This window comes from Lissotriton vulgaris, chromosome 3_1 (genome assembly GCF_964263255.1).
Source record: "Lissotriton vulgaris chromosome 3_1, aLisVul1.2, whole genome shotgun sequence".
Lineage (NCBI taxonomy): Eukaryota > Metazoa > Chordata > Amphibia > Caudata > Salamandridae > Lissotriton > Lissotriton vulgaris.
Genome location: NC_141689.1, coordinates 150,236,324 through 150,259,118, shown reverse-complemented (window position 1 = coordinate 150,259,118; position 22,795 = coordinate 150,236,324). Strand labels below are relative to the sequence as shown.

The 22,795-nt window shown below is 41.4% G+C and overlaps 1 protein-coding gene across 1 annotated transcript in view; it reads left to right on the top strand.

Moving 5' to 3' along the window:
• Nucleotides 1-22,795, top strand: part of LOC147726126 (uncharacterized) — a 689,775-nt gene that overhangs the window by 70,654 nt on the left and 596,326 nt on the right. The window lies entirely within an intron of this gene.

The window sequence follows — 22,795 nt, the reverse complement described above, 5'->3', positions numbered from 1 at the left end:
CCCTTGGCATTGCGGTCAACCGTTTTATAAGCCGCCACAATTATCTTCGCTAACTGTCGGGGTTTCTCGGGATTGGGAATCGCCTCTAACGCGTTAGCCACCTGAAAGTTCACTGCATCTCCCTTGACATTTGCAAGGATCAGATCGCAAACCACATCAAAAGTGCCAAACAGCCGCATACCCAATTCAACCGCAGACTTCGGTCCGTGATCATCTTGAACACGTTTAAGGACCGTAGACAGATTGGACATAGACGGGGTGCCATAGCACCTCGAATAGACCACTGCAAAAGTCTTACCCCAGGACTCACAGTCACCAAGCTCAGGGGCTAAATCCTTCGGCAAGCTAAGCGTTAGAATCCGGTGTTTTTAACCAGGAGTCGTATTCGGAAATACCGCTTCCAGCTGGTCAAATTTCTCGGCAAGCCAGAAAGGAAAATCATCCTTATCCTGGGGCTTCTTGCCCATTACGGAATTCACCATGACAGGACTGATTTTCAAACCAGCCTGCCCTGCCGGAAGGGCTGCACCTCTAGGGGCTGCCCCATGAACATTACGACTTGTGTAATGCACAAGGGCTCTAATCACGGCAATAGCGACTACATGAAGTCACCAAAGTTCACCTAAGTTACAATTGCCTTGATTAGGGTGAGGAGTAAATCCAGCCAAAGCGGGCCAATTTGCGCCCGGAATGGACAAAGGACCTAACCTCGGAGCGGTTAAAGAGTGGAGTAGGGTGCCACCAAACCAAACTCCATGCTGCCAAACATCTATAGGTACTTCCTGTGCTCTGTACGGAGCATATTCAGCAGGTACAGGTGACGCAGTGTACGAGTGGAACACACCAGAATTTGCGTCCACTGTCGGAAATGTCACCCACGAATAAAACAGTTCGTATGGGTAAGCATGTTCCGCACTCACCACCAGAACCATAGCCAAGCCTTCCACAGGAACATCATAAGCCCGCAAATGATCACGCACCGCAATGCGACTATGCAGCGGGATGTCCACAGCTTGTGCCATGACTGCACAGGAAAGTAAAAACACAAAGAGTACTTTGTAGCACAACTGGGTAGTAATTCACGGAAACCGTTTTTGAAAGATTCAAGCTTGAAAAGACCTATTTCAAAAATAGTTAGGTTTGTCCGACACCACCGTTTTCCGGAAACGGGAATGAAGGGGTCAAGGTTTGAATGATATACTACTCGAGTGTCATGATATAAGGCCAACAACGTATGGGCGCCATGTAGCAGGGATTCCGTTCTCCTACAGAACTGTGTGTAGAGATCAGGAACCTCCGTGAATTAGGGTGACCCAAAACTCACCTCAGTATCCAAAATCCCCTTACCGAGCTAGCTACAGTGTCTCATTGTAACAAACTCCCAATGACTTAGACAAACCAGAACATGAACTTAGGTTACCTCAGGTATCGTGGAACACATGAACACTCTTTCGCTCTATAATCATTTCAAACCAGAACGTGGAGTATATGAGGAAACGTGCAATTTTGAAATATTTATTATTCAATGCAAGGTTCTCAAACGCAGTATCTTATATAATACAAGAAGACATATTATAAAAATCAGAGTTATCAGCATAGTCACTAATCCATAATAAGCAAAAGGTGATAGCATATTATAATGCACAAATCAATAGAAATTTGTATCACCTATTTTTCGCGTTCCCTATTTAGCATACTATATTATATCTAAGAAGGTCTCATTTGGGTTTTAGCAGGGTGGGCCCATACCTCTTAATGTCAGGAGAAGAGGATCACATCAGCAGCTCTCTGCGTGCGAAGCACCATCAAGTGTGTTTTTGCATTCTCAGTAACTCTATCTTAAACCCACTTAGATCCCAATGTTGGCAGCAACTGTATTTGTGTTATGTCTAGTGGTGCGAGGATCAGAGCTCCCAGCAACCTTGTGTTAGGTTATTCTTAGAGGGTTCAGCACTCACTGTTCAGACAGTGTACCAAGCACGACTGATATCAGAGCAATAACATATTATTCTCAAATAAATCACATCTTTCGTCTAGGTTGAAAGCTACAATAACAATTATGTGTTGTGTGCAAACTGAAGCCAAAGGAAAATATGTTGTTTAAACACTTAATAAACTCATGCTAACTTAACACAGTATATAGAAAAGCAGCATCTATATGACAGTGTTAATCAAAATGTCGCACTATGGGCATACCGGCGGTATTCACAGGCATACTGAAAAAGTAGAAATGTCACAAAAACATACAGAAAATTTGAAAGGTTTGGGCCCATGCTTGCCAGGCTCACCTGCAGTTCACTAACTGTACAAAGCCCACACAAAGTACCAGCGTTAGCGGGAGTGTAAGGGACTGCGGACCGAGCTGCTTGAACCACCTCCTGAACTTCCACCTGTCCACCAGACACCTCCGCTCTGCTTCCCTTTCTCTAACCCTCACCCCACACTCAACATAGTTTATGCGGAGGCCGCTCCTTCGCCTACCTAGCAGCGAAGACATGGAACAAGCTACCCTTTCATCTCCGGACCGCACCATCTCTGCCAGGGTTCCCGAAAGTCCCTAAAAACTCATTTTTTTGGCTAATCAACTGGACATTGCCTGTGCCAGGGTACCCTCAAGGGTGACAAGAAGCTCTCTACAAATCCACTGAGTGATTGAATGGTTGTTCGGGGGAGAACCGGCCATACTGTGCATTAGCACCACACTTGCTGCTCTGTTGTGATCCATTAGTGAAGGCTTGCGAGGCAGTGCTGCTTCTTTTGGTTGCACCCGAGTTTATTCACCTCACCGGCTTGACTGTAGGCAGATCAGGCAAGCTGCTGGTGCCCTGGCTAGCTGCCACAGTAGCCTTAGTGTGCAAAAGTAGACGGCCTACAGAGTCTCCATCTGTGTGTGCTACCCTCTGAATCCAGGTAGGAGTTTGTCAATGGAGCTACCTGTGTGCGTCAGTGTTTCTTTTCCAAGCTAGCTAGCTGGGATTGCCCCCGGCATTGATAAGTCTCTTCTTCTAGTGGAGCAGTGATGACCACCTTAGTGTCTTACCTAGCTGGTGTTGCGTCCTTGAATTGCGATTGCAAACTATTTATAACTTCAAGCAGGCTTAAACACAAGCCGACAGCAGCAAATAACACAGAGGTGCGCACTGGTTGTAAATTAAACTTACCCCATTTCTTTTTTATAACACTATCTATTCGTTTTTATAAAGGGAGTAGATCCACATTACACAGCAAACAAGCCTGCCAGCAGTGGGAGACAGCAGGACAGAGCAATTTTTTGCATGTAGAAACCAGAAGTAAACATAACAATTTTCAAGTATATCCTCAGTAAGGGCGGTTTTGAGTTCTACTGCTCGAAATCACCTCATGGAGGTGAACAACACTTAACTCAAAAGGGCTCTTCTCCCAAAACCCACTTTTGCCACTTATCCTCACAGAATCAAGTCAGTATTTGGTATGCGAGCAGTATCCTTTTTGGCCACCAAACAACCCTTCCCCAAGAACAGATGGCTTCATCTGGACCCTCCCTTCTAACCAATCAATCGAGGAGAAGCTGCACTGGTCTCCTCATCACCATCCTCGAAGCCTCCTTTACCCTGTCTGAATGCGGCGTAAGATTCCACCATGGCTAAGCTGCGTACGTCACATGACATACACATGTAGTATCTTCCTATTGAATTTTCAAGAGACGTTGGATCACGCCAAGGTCACACCATTTGCTGCCATTTGAAAGAGGCTCTACATCCTTCGAAACAACTGATTTGTGTCGCAGCGATCTACAAGTCGCTGAACTTAGCAGATATACATGTTTGCTTTGTCAATTGAATATCATTTCGAGTTTAATTAACCTTTCGTACAAGGTGATATCTGATATTTGATTGTGGTGGGTTTATATACTTCTTTTAAAAGTGAAAATGTAATCTGGACATGTATGGAATTTGTCTCCACCACAATTCTTTCTACCAGCCACTGGGAACCCATAATGATATAGAATGAGTGGAATGAATATTTTATTAACTTTATATACACTTTTGATGAAAAAGACTTTACTTTTCAAAAAAATAAAAAATCCTCTTGCACAGTCTTGGTTGCGGTGGGTTGAAAGTATACAATTGTATACACAACAAACCAAGCTTACCGACCAAGGTGATGTTTTCACTCATGCACAGGAGAACTTATACTCATTTCACGATAACCGTTTGTGCCGCCAGTCACAGCTTCAAGTTTTATCATAGAAGACAATGAATGGAAGTGTTGCCTGCTTATCTAGGATCCTGATCGATACTGTGACCTTATGCCCCTATTCGGCTATAAATCCATTTATTCCCTATATTGGCATAACCGTTCAAGTGCGATATTCAGAAACTCATCTCTGGCCTCACACGAACAGAGCCACATTCCAGAATAGCTTTCTCTGCCACTTCCTTTGCAACCAATTAGTGCAATGACAGAGCAGAAGTCACTATCTGAGATTCCTAGATTAACACTCTGAGTTCTTCAACAAGATAAAAACTCAGCAAACCTGGAAATCCCCGCTTGCTGTGTTTTGATTAGTAATAGAACTCTAATGAGCAATGATAGACGATCACTTCCTAGTGACATCTTATTGACGTCTTATGTCCAGCAAACTTACGTCAAACAAGGCACCTTTCAGGTATAAATATTACCAACGTTGCCTTAAGCAAACGCTGTCTCGTTGCTGTTGGTGAAGCTGATGCTGCCAGCTATCTCGCTGCTGCTGAAGAAGCTGTCATGCTGATGATACCATAGCTGCTATCGCTAATGCTATCGCTGCTAACTAGCGAACGATGGTGTGGTGAACTTAGGAGCTGAACAGCCTTCCCCTTCAAAGAGCCCAGCAGATGCAAGCTGCCCGCGGACGCTGTCCCCCCTCCTTCTCCTCCTCGACGCGCTGAAGACGAGACGCTGTCTTTCTCCTGCCGAGAAATCCAGCTCCAGCGTTTCTGGTCTACCCTTGCGGGTGACTGGGATATCGAGCCCTGAGGGAGATACCAGACCTCCATCATTCTATTCCAGAGGTATGGTGTTGACTAAACCCTTGAGAGAGAATTCTTGAAGCAAACCTTGGCAAAACCAACTTAACTTAAAGCTACTTACTTACTCCCCTCCCAAGTATTAGGCTTAGGTCAGGTACACTGGGGTAGGCGTAGTTAGAAGCACCAGTTGAGTATTTTAGCCTAATGTATATATGAATGTATATATGTTTTATTCCTTTTAAACCATTGTATGGCTAAGAAACCATATCAATGCTTTTACAGTATTATTTTGCAATACTTATCTTACTGTACGTACTTTTTATAATAACAAGTCTTGCAATTGTGGCAATACATTTCTCTTGTACGAGAAGAAAGACTGTTCAATAAATGTTAACCTTTTATTGACAAACGCCCGTCTCTCTGTTCTCTACATATTGTGAAAGTAAACTGCACCAACCTGACTGAGTAAAATAACTGTCTATTGTTTCACACGACCCTAGAGATTGACTCTTGATCTGAGGAGCAAAGTTGTCATGTTGCACGGTTGTTGGAAAACTGAATCCCTTCTTGTCTGTGCCAGGGAAGCTGATCACTTCCTATTTCAGTCAAGAAAGTTTCCAGTGACCTCTGAGCTAGTTGGAAACAAACCCAATTAAGTTTAGCATAGTCAGTAGAGGCCTGGAAGATCCGCACTTCTACGTCGATACTACTGTTTATGTTATTCCAATGCACAGGGCCTATTGGGAAAATAGGAACTACGCTACAGAAGAGTCTTTTGAGGATTATGTTGCAGTGCTTAAGAATGTAGTACTGACTCGCCGGTTTGGAGGGCTTCATGATGAACTGATTCACAACCAAATTGTAATGCATGCTGCAAATTCCAATATCCAGGATGATTTTGGGCTAAATGAGAATCATCCTTACAATATGTAACGGACCTTGTTCAAAGAACTGATTTTCTAATAAAAGAGAGAGGGACCCCAAAACCAAAGGGATAGGGTACCAAACTGACTTTCCGTCATAAAAGATTCCCTTTGGGCAGAGACACCAATTCTTTCAAACACATAGACAGATATTAATATAACACAGAAACCTATCAATTGAAGCAATGCACAAAATAATAACAAAATTCTATAAAAACTAATAAATTCAGCTTGCACAGTTTATTAATATACATTAAAAAAAGCAATCAAAATAGAGATATAATTAAAATTGGGAACACAGACAATATAAGGAAGGAACAAATTATATACAAAAAATCATAAACACTTCCTATTACTAAAAAAAGGAGGTACACAGTAAAGATTAATATTCCGCAACAGTCAGAATAATCCTTGATCAGTGTATATTGTACTTCTCCCTTTGTTTCAACGCGTTTCGATGGGCAATTAAAGTATAGCCGCCTTCATCAGGAATATATTAACTGTCTTCCCAAAGACTTCTGAAATTCAAACAAAATTTGTTTTAGAATCCAGAAATCATCTAGTTAAAATAACCTTGCACTTAAACAGCTGAAACCTAAAAAATAAAATAGAATTAGATTTATCTATACATTGCTCCAACGGTAGGCACATTACATAATTCGACACGACAACACTTTAAGACTACTCATATAATTCGACACGGCAATACGTTTAGACTACTCATATATCGACATTTAAACATACATTTTTAAAAAAACAAGAATTGCAAAAATTGCAATGGTCAGCTCACATAGGAGCCATATCACAGTTTCTCACTCTAAACATAGCGATCATAGGGATTTAAACCTTTCACATAATTCATTGCAATTTGTACTGATCAAATAACATATGTACATGCTAACCTTAGCAGTTTAGTATGGTTCATACTGGCTAATGGTTTGTTTCAACAAAGCAGTCCACTGGTCCCACTCTAAGGGCTGTAGCTTGTATCAGACACATACCTTTGAAGCAAAACTGCCTTTAAGCTCGGGGTAAAAAGCCTCCTTCCTTGATGTAAAGGTCCGCGTCCAGCGAAACAACAGGTTTCTGATTAGACCACACAGAAATGTCTGTAATACATAATGCAAGGGGCATAAGTATATACACTGGCCCTTCTCCTATGTGAAGAGGATCTGTGAAGCTTTCTATATATCTACTTTGTTAAAGCTCCCATTAAAGACATGCTAAGCTTCGTATATTTTCAGCCAAAGATGGATGGATATAAGAAGCTAAAATCACAAGGGAAATTGGATATTGGATATCACTATCTTTATCTCGATTGACATTCCTTTATATGCGACTAAAAGATGCAATACTTACATCTTATTCACGTCTTAATACTTAGTGCTAGTTCCAGGTATTCAGTAGCTTATACGATATCTGTGGTTATGTAAAAATCAAACCTACAAGACATATACATACATCTGCTTAATTATCCAGAAGCGCCACATTCAGTCGCAAAATTTAAATGAGGCCAGATCTCAATACTCACTTAAAAGACGTTCAGATTGTAATTAATGTGCACGCGGTACAATGGCCACATCAATGACTATTACAAACATGCTGAGATACTTAAAAAGAAGTTTAAGGATAGGGGATACCCCAAAAAACTGCTGTCCCACTCGCTGAAGAGGGCGAGATTCTATGACTGTGATGCTCTGATCCAAAAAACGAAGAAAGAAAAAAGTCCACTCAATAAAGTGGTGTTCGTTAGTACATTTTCTCACATAAGTAACCAAATTAAAAATGTGGTCAATAAACATTGACACATTTTAAATTATATACTTATGCCCCTTGCATTATGTATTACAGACATTTCTGTGTGGTCTAATCAGAAACCTGTTGTTTTGCTGGACGCGGACCTTTAGATCAAGGAAGGAGGCTTTTTACCCCGAGCTTAAAGGCAGTTTTGCTTCAAAGGTATGTGTCTGATACAAGCTATAGCACTTAGAGTGGGACCAGTGGACTGCTTTGTTGAAACAAACCATTAGCCAGTATGAACCATACTAAACTGCTAAGGTTAGCATGTACATATGTTATTTGATCAGTACAAATTGCAATGAATTATGTGAAAGGTTTAAATCCCTATGATTGCTATGTTTAGAGTGAGAAACTGTGATATGGCTCCTATGTGAGCTGACCATTGCAATTTTTGCAATTCTTGTTTTTTGAAAAATGTATGTTTAAATGTCGATATATGAGTAGTCTAAACGTATTGCCGTGTCGAATAATATGAGTAGTCTTAAAGTGTTGTCGTGTCGAATTATGTAATGTTCCTACCGTTGGAGAAATGTATAGATAAATCCAATTCTATTTTATTTTTTAGGTTTCAGCTGTTTAAGTGCAAGGTTATTTTAACTAGATGATTTCTGGATTCTAAAACAAATTTTGTTTGAATTCCAGAAGTCTTTGGGAAGACAGTTAATATATTCCTGATGAAGGCGGCTATACTTTAATTGCCTGTCGAAACGCGTTGACACAAAGGGAGAACTTCAATATACACTGATCAAGGAATATTCTGACTGTTGCGGAATATTAATCTTTACTGTGTACCTCCTTTTTTTAGTAATAGGAAGTGTTTATGATTTTTTGTATATAATTTGTTCCTTCTTTATATTGTCTGTGTTCCCAATTTTAAGTATGTCTCTATTTTAATTGCTTTTTTAATGTATATGAATAAACTGTGCAAGCTAAATTTATTAGTTTTTATAGAATTTTGTTATTATTTTGTGCATTTCTTCAATTGATAGGTTTCTGTGTTATATTAATATCTGTCTATGTGTTTGAAAGAATTGGAGTCAAAGAACTGATTTAACAGGGCGATGCGCAAAAGCATTTTTATCAGAAAACAAGTATATAGTGGTTGAGGGCCAGGACAAAGATACTGCGGCTAGAATTAAAGAATGAATGAATGAATGAATGAATGAAGGGAGTCTTATACCGCGCAACTTAGCCCACGGGCATCAAGGTGCCAGACAGGTCGTCCAATCTGTAGTTCGCTGATGTATGCTATTACAGGTATACTTCAGAGAAGTGCCAGGTTTTTAATGCTTTGCGAAACAGAGCAAGCGAAGATTGCCCTACGAGTTCGGAGGGGAGTGCGTTCCATAACCTGGGTACAACTGAGGAAAAAGCTCTGCCTCCCCATCTCGCTCTTACAAACCTAGGAACCTCAAGGAGATTTTTATTAGAAGAGCGAAGAGCTTGACTGGGGGAGTAGGATTGAACAAGTGACCTGATTCCCTCTGGACCGGTACCATGAAAAGCCCCAAAGCTACCAAAAGCACATTTGTTAACCAATTTACACAGAAAAAGGAACAGTCACCTAGTACTTAGAGATTCAAACGAAGAGACAATTATATGCAAAGTACTTTTACTGGAAGGTGTTACAGATGTAGCAGTTTGAGCTATTTAGCCAATGATAAGTAGTGCCCAGCAATAAAACAAAAGTGTACAGGACGTGTTCTAATGGGGCATTTTATCAAAGTTTGTTGGAAGAGGAAAATGGGATCTGTAAATGTACTTACCCATGAATCAGATATAGAATCTGATTGTGAGGAGGATGGAGATGTTAGTATGTGCATTTTGAGTGTTGAAACCGAGTTATTGAATTCTGAAGGTTGTAAGAAACAAATAATTTGTGAGTTATTCCCAGGGGCAGTGCAAATTTCCATTGTGGCGGATTCGGGCTCGCCCTAATCGATAGTTAAATATAATATTTGAAGTGAGAAATTTGCTTCAGAGTTTGGTGATGTCCTTGCACTAACTTAAATTGCTCTAAATATTGTTTACCGGTGAGAGTACAGACATGGTAGGTTTCAGAAAGTTGCTGTTTACATTTTAAAATAGGGCGGCAATTTTTAAATTATATGTGTCTGACACTGGTCCCTTGGTTTTGGGTTGGAGAGATCAAGGAGAACTGGTCATTATATTAATTCCCAGTGGCCCTGAGCATGTATTATCTTTACAGCTGGATGAAGAATATGGGCAAGAAATGTTACGCTCTTTTCTGATAATATAGGGATGGTAATGGGTTTCCAGCGTAAAATCATTCTTAAGTCTGATGCAAAACTATGTGTCCACAAGTTTAGAAACATACCCATGAGTTTCAGAGAGGAAGTTGCTAAATAACTGCAAACTTGTTCTCTACTGATGTGATAGAACCAGTACAGTCATCAGAATGGGTGTCACCTACATTTGTAGCTAGATGGGCAATTTGAAAGTTGAGGCTATGTTTAGATCTAGGAGATCTCAATGAGAATATTCTTGTGGATCAATTTCCACTACCCAAAAGCAATGAAATGTTGTCCTTATTGAAGGTAGTGAGTGGTTCGCCACTGCAGATCTCACATTGGCTAATTATTAAGTTCCTTTACATCCAGCTATCAGAAGTCTCACTACTTGTTTCATTTCACTGTATTTGGTTGTTATACGTTCAAGAGGGTACCTTTAGGATTGGCCTCGGTGGGCACAATGTTCCAGAGAATAATGTATGAACTATTCAAAGACATCAAAAATATAAAGTTTTTCCAAGATGTTATATTAATCATGGGAAGAGCACATTTCAAACCTGATTGTAATGTTTCCAGACTAACGGATATTCTCAAAGAAGGGTTTGACAGCTGAAATAAAAAAGTGCAAATTTGCTAAAGATAGTGTTACTTATCTTGGCTATGAAGTGTCTGTGAAAGAGATAAGGCCAAAAAGCAGAGATGTTTTAGGCTATCAAAAATTAATCTGTACCACACAATAAGGATAATGTGAGGGATTTTTTGACCTTGCGGAATTTTACTCGTTGAGAACGTTTCTTGTACAACTCATCTTACCAGGCAACTGTTGAAAAATAAGAATACGTTTGAGTGGTCTGAAGATTGTCAGGCTGCTCTTGATAGGATAAAATGTGACACATGTAGTTTGCAACCTTTGCAAGGATTTGATCACAATTGAAGTCACTTTTTACAACTGATGTGATTGGGAAAGGTATTGGTGCTATTTTGACCCAAGTGAATAATTCTGGAAAGGAGTGTGTAATTGCTTTTGCTTCACGATCCTTGACGCCTACAGAAGAGAAATATTTGGTCATTGAATGAGAGGCATTAGCCTCTAAGTGGGGATTAGAATACTACAAGCAATTTATATGGGCATCTTTTGTGATCTTTAGAAGTGATGGTAAACTACTTATTAAAGTCATGGCCATCAAGGGACTTTAAAATGCATCTGCACGTTTAGCACATTTTTCAGTCAAACCATTGGATTATAACTGTGGTGTGTAGTACATGCCTGGTTTAAAGAACGAGGTTGTTGATTTCCTAAGTAGATTACCACTGCATATGAAAATAATTCCTAACGATGACATTAAGAATTTTGTGTGGCAATTGTTAACATCATTGGGCAAGGTATCACATGTGAGGAATGGCTGAAAGCAAATGTAGGAGACCAAAGCCCAGATGTAGGTCACCAAATACCGGTCGGTAACGGTGATTTCGGCCGTTACCGACCGGTATTTGGTGATTGAGATGTAGGGGGCCTACATTTTACAGAATTGGTTAATTTACTGATTCAGTAAATTTACAGATTCTGTAAAATACTGATTCGGTAAATTTACCGAATCGGTAAATCTATATGTAGGTGGCACTGCAAACAGTGCCACAGGCCCCTAAGAATTCGTTATTTACCATGTAATACTATTGCATGGTAAATAACGAATTCCTATGTACATGCACATCTGTGCATGTACACATGTGCCATGTGGCACACAGACATGCCCTAAGGGCATGTATGTGTGTCACATGGCACACAAGCCTTAATCAAGGGTGCAACAGGGTGTCAAAGTGACACCCTGTCCCCCTTGTCAATTCGGTAATTTTACCGAATCGGTATTTACCGATTCGGTAATTGCCATAGATTCCTATGGGCCTTCGGTAATTGCCATAGATTCCTATGGGCCTTGAGGCCCATAGGAATCAATGGCAATTACCGAATCGGTAAATACCGATTCGGTAATTACCGAATATTCTCGATTTGGTAATTGATTCGGTAAAAATACCTACATAGCATTTACCGATTTGTAAATACCGAATCGGTAAAATTCGGTATTTACGAATCGGTAAGTACTAATTACCTACATCGGGCCTAAAGTGTTAGGGGAAGTGTACAATTAAATAGTAAAAGGTTAGTAGAAAAAAAATGCTAAATAATGGTTTGAGAGTGTTTTGGGAATGTAGACATGAATTGTCTATGGAGGTTGGTAAGGCATGGCAAAGTAATTCCACCTGTGGTTTTAAGATCAACTTTATTTGATATATGAAATGAAGTCATTTGGGAATTAGTAAAACCAAGAGTAGAATGAAGGAGATATACGGGTGGCCTGGAATGGACGTGGCAATTGAGAAGGTTGTTAGAAACTGTCTTATGTGTGAAAATGCAGACAAGACTTGTGTCTTTTAGACCACCTGTGTGCCCAATTAGTAGCCCAGACATTCATGAGAGAGAATTGTGTTGAATATTGCTGAACCTGTTCTGGAAGGAGATTAATACAAATGCCTGCTTGTTGTAATGGATCATTTTTGTAAATGGCCATAGATAGAGATTGTTGATCAAGTAGAATCTAAATCTGTACTGCCATTTCTAGATAGAATATTTTTGAAGGAAGGGTAATCTAAATGTATCATCATGGAAAATGGTCTGCAATTTATGTCAGAAATATTTATTTCCTTTTTATAAAAGGAATGGTATTAAACATAAAACAACTTCAGTTTACCGTCCTGGTGAGAATGGTGCTGTAGAAAAATTTAACCGAGTGATTAAAGGTTCCATACAGTTGGCAAAAAGAACAATTTGGTTGGGAAGATTGAGTTTTTCTGTACAATTTGGGTGCATATGATTATACCTTGTACTGCTAGAGGTCATAGTTGTTTTCAACTTATGAGAGATGGAACCCTATTCACAAAAGATAATGTTGGCTGGATGCTGAGATCTGGAAGGGTTGAATGCATATAAGATGTAATAAAAGGAAGGCAAGATAATGCTCAAGCAATCTATAAAAAACATTGTGATGAGAGGCATAATAGTAACAATTTGAGAATTAGTGTTGCAGATAAAGTCATAGATAAGAGATCAGGAATTCTAAGGAATGGGCAGAATAAGTATTTTCAACCCCTCAGTGTTAAGAAACCTTTCTGTAATTCTGCATTATTTAGTGATGGAAAGGTATGGCTTTTTAGTCCTGTAGCACCATGTAACCAAAGAGAGTGGAATGGGGGGAACAGTTACATGTCCAATCAGGGTGAAAGGAATCAAGGTAAAGTCAACTGGAAATTCAATTGGATGATGGATGAGGTCAATGAGTAACATAGTCCATGTACAAGCAATGACCTGGGGGTTGATCTGCAGTATGGTTCTATGTATTTTTGTCTCCAAAAGACTAATGAGGGAAGAGTTGGAAGGTGTGGTAGGACAATAACAAAACCGGCCACACTGAAAGATTATATTTGTGAGTAAATATTCACTGGTGCTAATTCTACCTGTCAAAATTCCATTAATGTATTAGTTCATTAATCCTTAGCTTATGCATCATGTATGGTTATCTGTTTTATTTAAAAACATACAAGAAATTGAAGAAAGAGGGGGGATATGAGTAGGCTGGGATAGTTCCATTTTGCCCTCACGGGCATCGTACAAGTTATCAACATTCCACGTGTTGTAGATTGGAATCTTGGGGTATTTGGGAGCAGGCAGCGAGTGAAGATGGAAGTACACCGTTGGTGCTCCATTCCTGATGTAGTTGCCATGAAATAATAATAAAGAAGTTACCCTTCAGATGTATGGTGAAAGATAACATAACCATTAAGTCATTGAAAATTGACCAGATCAGTTATGAATATCCGGTTTCATTTGTATCTTCCCTCAGTGTAGCCCTTTGGGACAGAGGCCACAACATTTTTGGGCTGGAAAAACACACTTCTGCAGAGCAGTGTTACCTCCTACTCTTCTGGTTGTGGAAAGCCAGCTGCTTCCAGGTCCCAAACCCATCAGCTCCACCCATAGAATCATTAAGCGGCAATCCTCTTTGATCAAAGATTGGTTGTTCCTCAACCCAGTCCCAAGCACTTTCAGTGGGATTGATGAAAACGCGTTTATTCCTTTGAATGACCTTGACACATGCTGTGAAGCGCAGAATGCACTTGTTCTGCATCTCATGTAAATAGTGCATCACATGTAATTTCTGTTTAACCTCAAGGAATGGCCCGCATTGCTGTTGAACCTTGAGTGTGTAGTCTGGAAACATCAGGTCAGGGGATGAACCACATTGTAGTTTATCGAGCGTTTGGGCCACTCTTGATAGTACAGCCAAAGATCTATGCTCCCTTTTGATCTACCCTCCCTGTAGTTATCTCTTTACTTTCGAAGAGCACTCGGTATTACTCAATGAGTTTCTGCATTCAGAAAGTCTGGCATCCTGCAAAATATAAACTTGGCAGTTGAGTTATCAGTTGTATGCACACCAAATTCACTTATATGGTGTATTTGTGCTGCCACCCCGCTCTCATATCAAATTGCTGTTGATTTACTGAAATGTGCTGCATTTTGGTTCCTTGTAAGCTGAAATCAAGAGAATTAGGACACTTTGGGGCATATTATCAAGGGAGTTTTGTCTCCGCTTTTTTGGCTTAAAAAGCCAAGAGAGCGGAGATAAAATTATCTCCCTATTACCAAGCTGTCGCTAACACCAGTTAGCAACAGCTAGTAGGAGATAGCGACCATCTTCGGCCCCGCTTTGCATGGCAGTAATATTTATCACTAATGACATGCAAAGTGGGCGTGCCAAGATGTTAGCGACTGGAAACAGTCTCTAACATCGCTATCTCCTATTACCAACTTTTGGAGATATTCGCGCTAAGCGCGAATATCTCCAAAAGCTAACACCTGCTTTGAGCAGTTCTTAGCCATGTTATCCAATGGGAGGTGGATAACATGGCTAAGAGCATTAGCTCGGTAATGCATGAATATCGCTGACTTTTCAGCGATATTCATGCATTGCGGACGATTTTTATCGCATTTGTGATAAACCTTGGTAATACCAAGGTTTATCTGTGATAAAAATCACCGCAGCTCAGCGATAAATTTTTGTCTCTAACCAAGCAATAGCGATAATTATCGCTATTGCTTGGTAATATGCCCCTTTGTTCATACAGTGTGGTACTAGAATATCATTGTCAGAATATCGTCTGGCAAAACACGTGCCCTAAGTATTGCTTATGAGTATATGTCACCCCATTGGCATTAATAATAGAAAATCTGCACACAATGGGACAATTGTTTCATAAACAATATTGACAACACAATATTCATGTTGAAGGATGCTTCTGAATACAGTATTCTGATAAACAACCATACTTTGTCAAACAGAACAAACAGCTTTGTTGTGCTCAGCACAGTTCAGACGTGGCTCTGTGAGCTTAGCTGCGCCTTAAACATAACAGATTTGAAGTAGCAGAGCTTTCATAGAGTGATGTATTGGTCAAGTACTGAAGCATAATCTCTAGAACATTTATCTCAACTAATGAGCCCTCTCTGGGCGTTGGCTGCCTGTTGACCATGTCGTGCTTCGTAAAAGTCCAGCACCTGGCTTTCTTGCTTTCTAGCTGTATAAAAAGCCTGTGAAAGGACTTATGTGGCCCCTTATGTACCATTGTGGAATCACGTCATGCTCAGTGTCATCTCATCCACCTTCCCCTGTTGGAAATGTTCTTTTCTAAACGGGTAACTGTTAATGATTGATGGTGCTCGCACACAGCGGGTCACAAAATACTTTGCTTAGGGTTTCATGGAATTCTAAACTATAATTTACTCTTTATTCTGTATTTATTCCTAGGTGTCATTATAATAGTGTTAATTAAGTGATAACTCGGACTTGGACCTTTCAGCTGCAGGGCGAGTGTCATAAATGTGTTACACGGTATCCGGCCTCACCTTCAGTCCAGCTCATGTGACCTTGGTCTTGACTGATTTATTCACCACCAGAGAGGAAAGGGAGATTTTGAAGAACAACAGTTCATCACTCCAAGTACTCAGCATCAACAATAGAGAACTCAGAAAATGTATGCTTTAATAGAAGTGGTCCCTAAACTCTCACAGATCTGGGAAACCTCAGATGAGTAGCCGACAGGGAAGATCTGAGTGTAGATCCTAGGAAACCTTGGTGAGGCAAGTTAAGTCGGAAAGCAGTAAAGACAGGGATCAAATCATAGAAATTGATTAGGCAGTGCTTCTGGGATGAATGACAAGGCAGTGCCAGAACAGTGCAGATTCAGGAGCCTAATCCATGTTTCATAAACAGGAATTGCAGAGAGGGGTGTGCATCCGTATAAGGGACACTGGCCCACATGCATCAAGCATTTTTGGAGTCGCAAACGGTGCGATTCCTTAAAATCGGCCGTTTGCGATTCAAAAAATGCTTTTAGAGATGCATCAAGCAATTTTACAAATCGCAAAATTTTTGCGATTTCTAAAATTGCGATTGCTTTTAAGAAATCGCAAATTTGCGATTTCTTAAAAGCAATGCATGAATACTTTTTAAATTGCGAATTCGCAATTAGAGGGATAAATTTACCGAGTAGTTGAACTACTCGGTAAATTTGCAAAAAGTGAAAATAACGCTGAAAATGCATTTTTTTAACATTCATGTTACGGACACACATGTCCTTAGGACATGTGTGTGTGCAACATGATGCGAAAACAGCATTTCATGGGTGCAGGGGGGGTTCATTTGAACTCCCCTCACCACCCTTGAAATGCAATCAGGATTTGCGATTTTCAAATTGCGAATTCGCAATTTGAAAATCGCATTTTTATGCGATTCGGTAAAAATAGCGATTTCTACCGAATTGCATAAAAATTAAAAAAATAATCATGCATAGCCTTTTGCGATTTCTAAATTACGAATCGCTATTTATCGCAATTTAGAAATCGCAAAAGACGACATTGATGCATGTGGGCCACTGCTCTGAGTACTCCAATCCTAAATGATTGCAGTTTGCTCGCAGTTCTTTATACCCATTTCCCTCCTGTTGTGTTGGTCCTTTTTGCTCGTGCAAATAGAGATAGATGTATCCATGGTCAAAGAAAGGGAGTTGTTTCAGAGGGGTAAACTGAATGAAGAACAAACAGAAAAAGAGAAGGTTAGGACTTGTGCTTGTAAGAAATTGGGTTATTGGTTGAAGGGGTGGAAGGCCACTCATGCAACAACCACAATCCTTCTCAGGGTGAACCATAAAAGTCACTATACTAATCTGTGTTTAACCCTGTAGTAGCTTGGCAAAAATGAACTTAAAGGCAATGTGTAAAGTATTTATGCAGCTCGCCAACAGTAATAAAGTTAACACACAACAAAAGAAAAATCTCAAACCCATTTAGACCAATAGAGTAGATTTTAATTAATAAAATGATACCAGAACTACAAACATACAACATGTAGAACGTGAGATATTCAATTTAAAGTTGTAAGAGGATATAGCACCTACAAGCAAAAAGCTCCACTGAAGCTCATTTGGAGCTGTTGGATGAGGGGGGAGTCATAAGATCAGGCAGACCTCAATAGAGCTTGTGATGAATGGAAATCTTGCCTTAATATCAACCACTGGTAGTCACTCGAGCCGCATCCCAATCCATCATTATTTGTACGCCATGCCACCTCAGTATATACCCAGCCTTATGCAAATCAGTCGTCACTCTGCTCTAATAGGAACAGTGCAGCCCAAACTGGCAGGCCCGGTTGTCCTTGAACTGGAACACAAGCAAACCAAGACCGGTTTTTCCCTGTGTAGAGCTCTTCAGTCGGTTGCAGCTTGGCTCCAGTGACACAATGAGCACACAGACACATGTCTGGGCATACTCATGGCACTTAGGGCGTCACACTGAAATGTACGAAAAAAATAATGGATGAAATGCTTGAATTATTCTCAGCCACTGGTAATCACTCAGCCTGCATCCCCACCCATCATTAATTTCCACACAATGGCACTTCAGTTATGACCCAGCCATATACAAATCAGTCATCACCCTGCTCCAATAGGAACAGTCCAGCCTGAACTGGTAGGTCAGGTCCTCCCTGAAATGGAACACAAGCAACCAAAGACTGGTTTTACCTTGATAAGGGCTCGTAGCTCGGATGCAGCTTGGTTCCTGTAGCACAGTGGGCCAAGGACCCACGTCTGGGCATACCTGTCACACATACGGATTTGCAGTGGATTATACAAAAAAATGAACAAAAATATGATTGGTGGAATGCTTGAATTAATCTCAGCTACAATTAATCACATGAGACCACATCTCAGTTTGTCGTTGTTTTGTACACCATGCCACATTAGTTTAGACCCAGCCATATGCAAATCTGCCTTGACCCTGCTCCAATAAGACAATAAGAACATTCGAGCCCGAACGGGTAAGCCAGTTCATCCCTGAAATGGAACACAAATAACTCAAGATCGGTTTCACCCTGATTGAGGCTCTGCAGTCTGGTGCAGTTTGGCAAAGTGGCACAGGACCCACATCTGAGTGTATCGTTTGCACTGAAGTATACAAAAAAGCAATTGTTGGAATGATTGAATGTATCTAAGTCACTGGTAATCATTCGAGACTGCATTGAATTCTATTGGTATTTTGAACACCCTTCCACCTCAGTTTGGATCCCACCATCTGCAAATCAGTTGTCAGCCTGCTTCAGTAGGACCAGTTCAGTCGAAACTGGCACTGCAGGTACTGCCTGAACTGGAACACCAAAATCCAAGACCTGTTTTGCCCTTTTTGGGGCTTGCCAGTTGGGTACAGCTTGGGTACAGCTTGGGTCCAGCGGCACAGTGAACATAGGGCCCACATCTGGACATCCTCGTCTCATTTAGGGCGTCACAGTGAAGTATACAAAGGAAGTGATGGATGGAGGGATCGCATTAATCTCAGCCACTGGTAATCACTTGGGCCGCATTCCCATCCATTGTTATTTTACACACCATGCTTCCTCTGTTTGGACCCAGCCATATGCAAATTAGTCTTCACCCTGCTTAAATGGGAAAAGTTCACCCCAAACTGGCAGGCCAGGTCCTTCCTTAACTAGAATACATGCAACCCAAGACCAATTTTGCCTTGATTGAAACTTGTCAGTCAGATGCAGCTTTGTTCCAATGTCACAGTGAGCACGGGACCCACAGCTGTACATACCCATCGCACTTAGGGAGTTGCCGTAAGGAAATAAAAAAAAGTGATGGCTGGAATGCTTGAACTATTTTCAGCCACTGGTAGTCAGCCAGGCTGTATCCCAGCCCATCATTATATTGCACACCATGCCACCTCAGGTTGGACCAAGCCATATGCAAATCAGTTGTCACCCTGCTCAAATAAGAACAGTCCAGTCCAAACTGCCTGACCAGGTCCTCCCTGAACTGAAACACAAGCAACCCAAGACCGGTTTTGCCCCGATTGGGAACTTTTCAGTTGAGTGTAGCTTGATTCCAGTGGCTTACTCTGGCATACTTTAGGCGTACCCTTCCCACTTAGAGTTGTACATCAAACAATGAAAATGTGATGAGAGAAATGCTTGCAATTTGTCTAACCACTGGCAGTCACTTGGGGTAGCATTCCAACCCATCGTTCTTTTGCCTATAATGCCACCTCGGTTTGGACCGAGCCATATCCAAATCATTCTTGACCCTGCTCCAACATAGAACAGTCCTGCCACAACTGCCAGGCTATTTCCTCCTTGAAACAGAACAGGGGCAACCCAAGACCTGTTTGTCCTGATTGGGACTCATCACTTGGGTGTAGCTCGGTTACAGTGGCTCGGTGAGCACAGGACCCATGTCTAGACCTACCTTCGCCACTTAGGGTTGTACGTCAAACATACAAAAGGCGATTGTTACCAAAGGTTCGACAAATAAGTGCCTTTGATTGTTCTCTATTCAGTTGTGTCCTGTGTTTTGCTAGTCCGGCGCCGGGAAACCCTTTGTGGGTAGCTGTGTGCCTTACAAGTGTTATAAAATAAATAAAATATAAATAAATAAATAACTTTTTCTTTACCCTAATTCTGATATGGTGGTTACCATGATATGCATTATAAATGGAGGAAGGGCAGAAATTCCATTAACATGGCCTTAGTCTCATAAAGCTTTCCCTGAGCTGCAGGATTTAAAAACAAATGTTTACAAATATTTCCTGAATGTGTTGAAAGGATCAAAAACCCAGAGCGTTGAATAAAAGACATTCATCATCATCATTAAAACCACATTTTAGCAAAAAAATGCCCATAAAAGCACATACAAACACGGAAATAATCAATGACATTATACAAAATCAATTAAGTTAAAACCACCACTCACAAATTAAACACATAACTCATATCATAAAACGTAAAAATTATATAAAATACATTTAAAATGGCATTGAACTATGAAGCTGGTTTTAAATAGGCCCATTCTAGAAAAAAGTTCATGTGTACACAATGACTGCAAGTAGAGAAGCGCTGCTCTGCAATTTTTTATCTTTGTTTTTTGGACCACTGGGATGAGCAAGCCCTTATACAATTCTTTAAAATATCTACAGAAAAACAGAAAGTGAAACAAGATTTAATCAGATGTTTCATCATAAGGGCAGCAGCTGATGGCGGTGGCATCATACTGACTAAGAGGGAAACACATTTTCCATCTGACAGAACCCAGGCGAAATCTAGTAAGAAGTGAGCTCTCCTACAGGTGGTTAACCTACTCCAAATATGGTTCGATCAAACTAGACAATATCATATGAGGCCCCCCTGTCCATTGTAGGCAGTTGATGTGAGTTTTAAATGGGGCGCCATACTGAATCGAATTTGGCCACCCGGTCTTGGATGATAGCAGTCAATTTTATCGTAGAGTAGATGGACCAAACCTTCCTCCACCATATATTTAAAGGAGGAAGTGGCTGCTTCCACATCCACGCCACACATAGTGGCACCGCAAGTAGTAGATGGGCGAGTAGATGACCCTGAGGGGTCTTTCCCCAGAAAATGTTATTCGGCCCCTGGGTCACCCAAATGAATTGTTGGTGGTTCAAGTGGAAGTTGACTGTTGGTAGTGGTCTGCACTGTGCTCTGAATCTCAACCCAGAATGCCTGGATCACTGGTCAAGACCACCATGTATGTATAAAGGTGCCCGTCTCCCCACGCCCCTTCCAGCACAGATCCAAACCCCGAACGTCTTGCCTAGTCTAATGGCTGTAAGATACGAGAGAGTCAGTATTTTATATGCATTCTTCTTGTAGCGGATATAAATCAAAGATTGTGCCTCTCTTTGCCAAATGCCCCCTAAGTGTCATTGGATATCTCTGTAGCCAGTTATCTTTCCCTTTGCAGTACATAAGCATGCTTTTGGAAGGAGTCCACTGCAAGAGGTATCAGTAGAGCCACGATAAGCCTTCATGGCACACACTATTGGGACAGAGGGACTCTATGGCTATATCATTGCGCTGGAGAGCCAGATGTGCGGGAGGCTTGCCGGCTCAATGAAGTGCCTGACTCTAAAGCTGCTGCGTCAAGTTAGGACACATTTGGTAACCAAGTCATCTTGTGGCCGTAAGTTGCCATTGTCGTAAAAAGCGCCCAGAATCGGGTAACGATCCTGAACCCAGCAAAAGGAGGCAGGGAGGGCCACGCCCGGGGGAAGGGGAAGGATTATGCGTCAGTTGGGGCAAATCTAAAAGGATAACTCGGGAATGTTTTGCGCTGTCCTACCTTCCTCCAGTAAGCTAGGAGCAATGATGTCAAGGCAATAGTGGGGGAGATTTCGCTTCAAATGACAGTGGGAATGACAGTGGGAGCCCCAGCAGCCCTGGCAGGGAGAGGGAGAGAAAACCTGTTTCACTTGGACCCAGGGCTTCCTGTTAGGGTCCTGGTTCCAGTCAAGGGAATTGCGGAGTGGGGCTGCCTAGCTATAAGTAGAAACCTCGGGAAGCCCCAGCCACCCTCCAAGACTGGTTAGCTCTACGTTCCACTCGCGGAGACTTCCTCCATCACACAAACTCTTACATGAAAGTTCAGGTTTAAGCCTGAAAGCAGTAAAAACAGGGATGAAATCATAGAAAATCATGAGGCGGAGCTTCGGGGTTTTAAAATTATAAATTACAAAAGTGTATACTTAGCTTTGTGAATCCGCCCCGCTTCTCCTCCCACAGAGTCTAAGGCTGCCTTGCAGGAGTCCCTTGTGGTGCATCAATAAGTGCAGATAGGACAGTCTAAGCCCACCAGGGACACTGCCCATTCCACTCTTCACTCCGAATGATAGCCTGCTCCTACCAGGTCTTTCTACCTATGTTCCCCATTGTGTTGGGCCTTTAGCTCCTGCAAATAGAGACGGATGTAGTTGTGGGAGTTGTTTCAGAGAGAAGCTGAGTAAGGAGCAAATGGTAAAAGCGAATGTTAGTCCTTGTGCTCGTGAGGCTTAAACTAGAGGTCAGCTCCTGTCATCCCTTCCCGTCTTGACCCTCATCTCTTGAGGCGCACAGGGGAGCCTCACTCCGTGGGTGAGGGGGTCTTCATTTGGTTGGATCCATTTGAATTTCTTTACCACGACTATAAGTTGAATGTGCAAAGAGATCTTTGCTAGGGAAGTTTGCCACTTATGAATGCAATCATTCATTCATTTAGTCAGTCGGTGTAGAATGTAATGTACAGAGTGGTGTCCTATGGGATCGCAGAGGACATTGCCTCTGCCTTGCCGAGGGTACTCTGCCTGCCAAATTTACAGATGACGGCTGGCCATGCGATCATCTGTGAGAATTGAAAGGAGGCACAGCCGCAGCGGTTCCTTTCTTTGTAC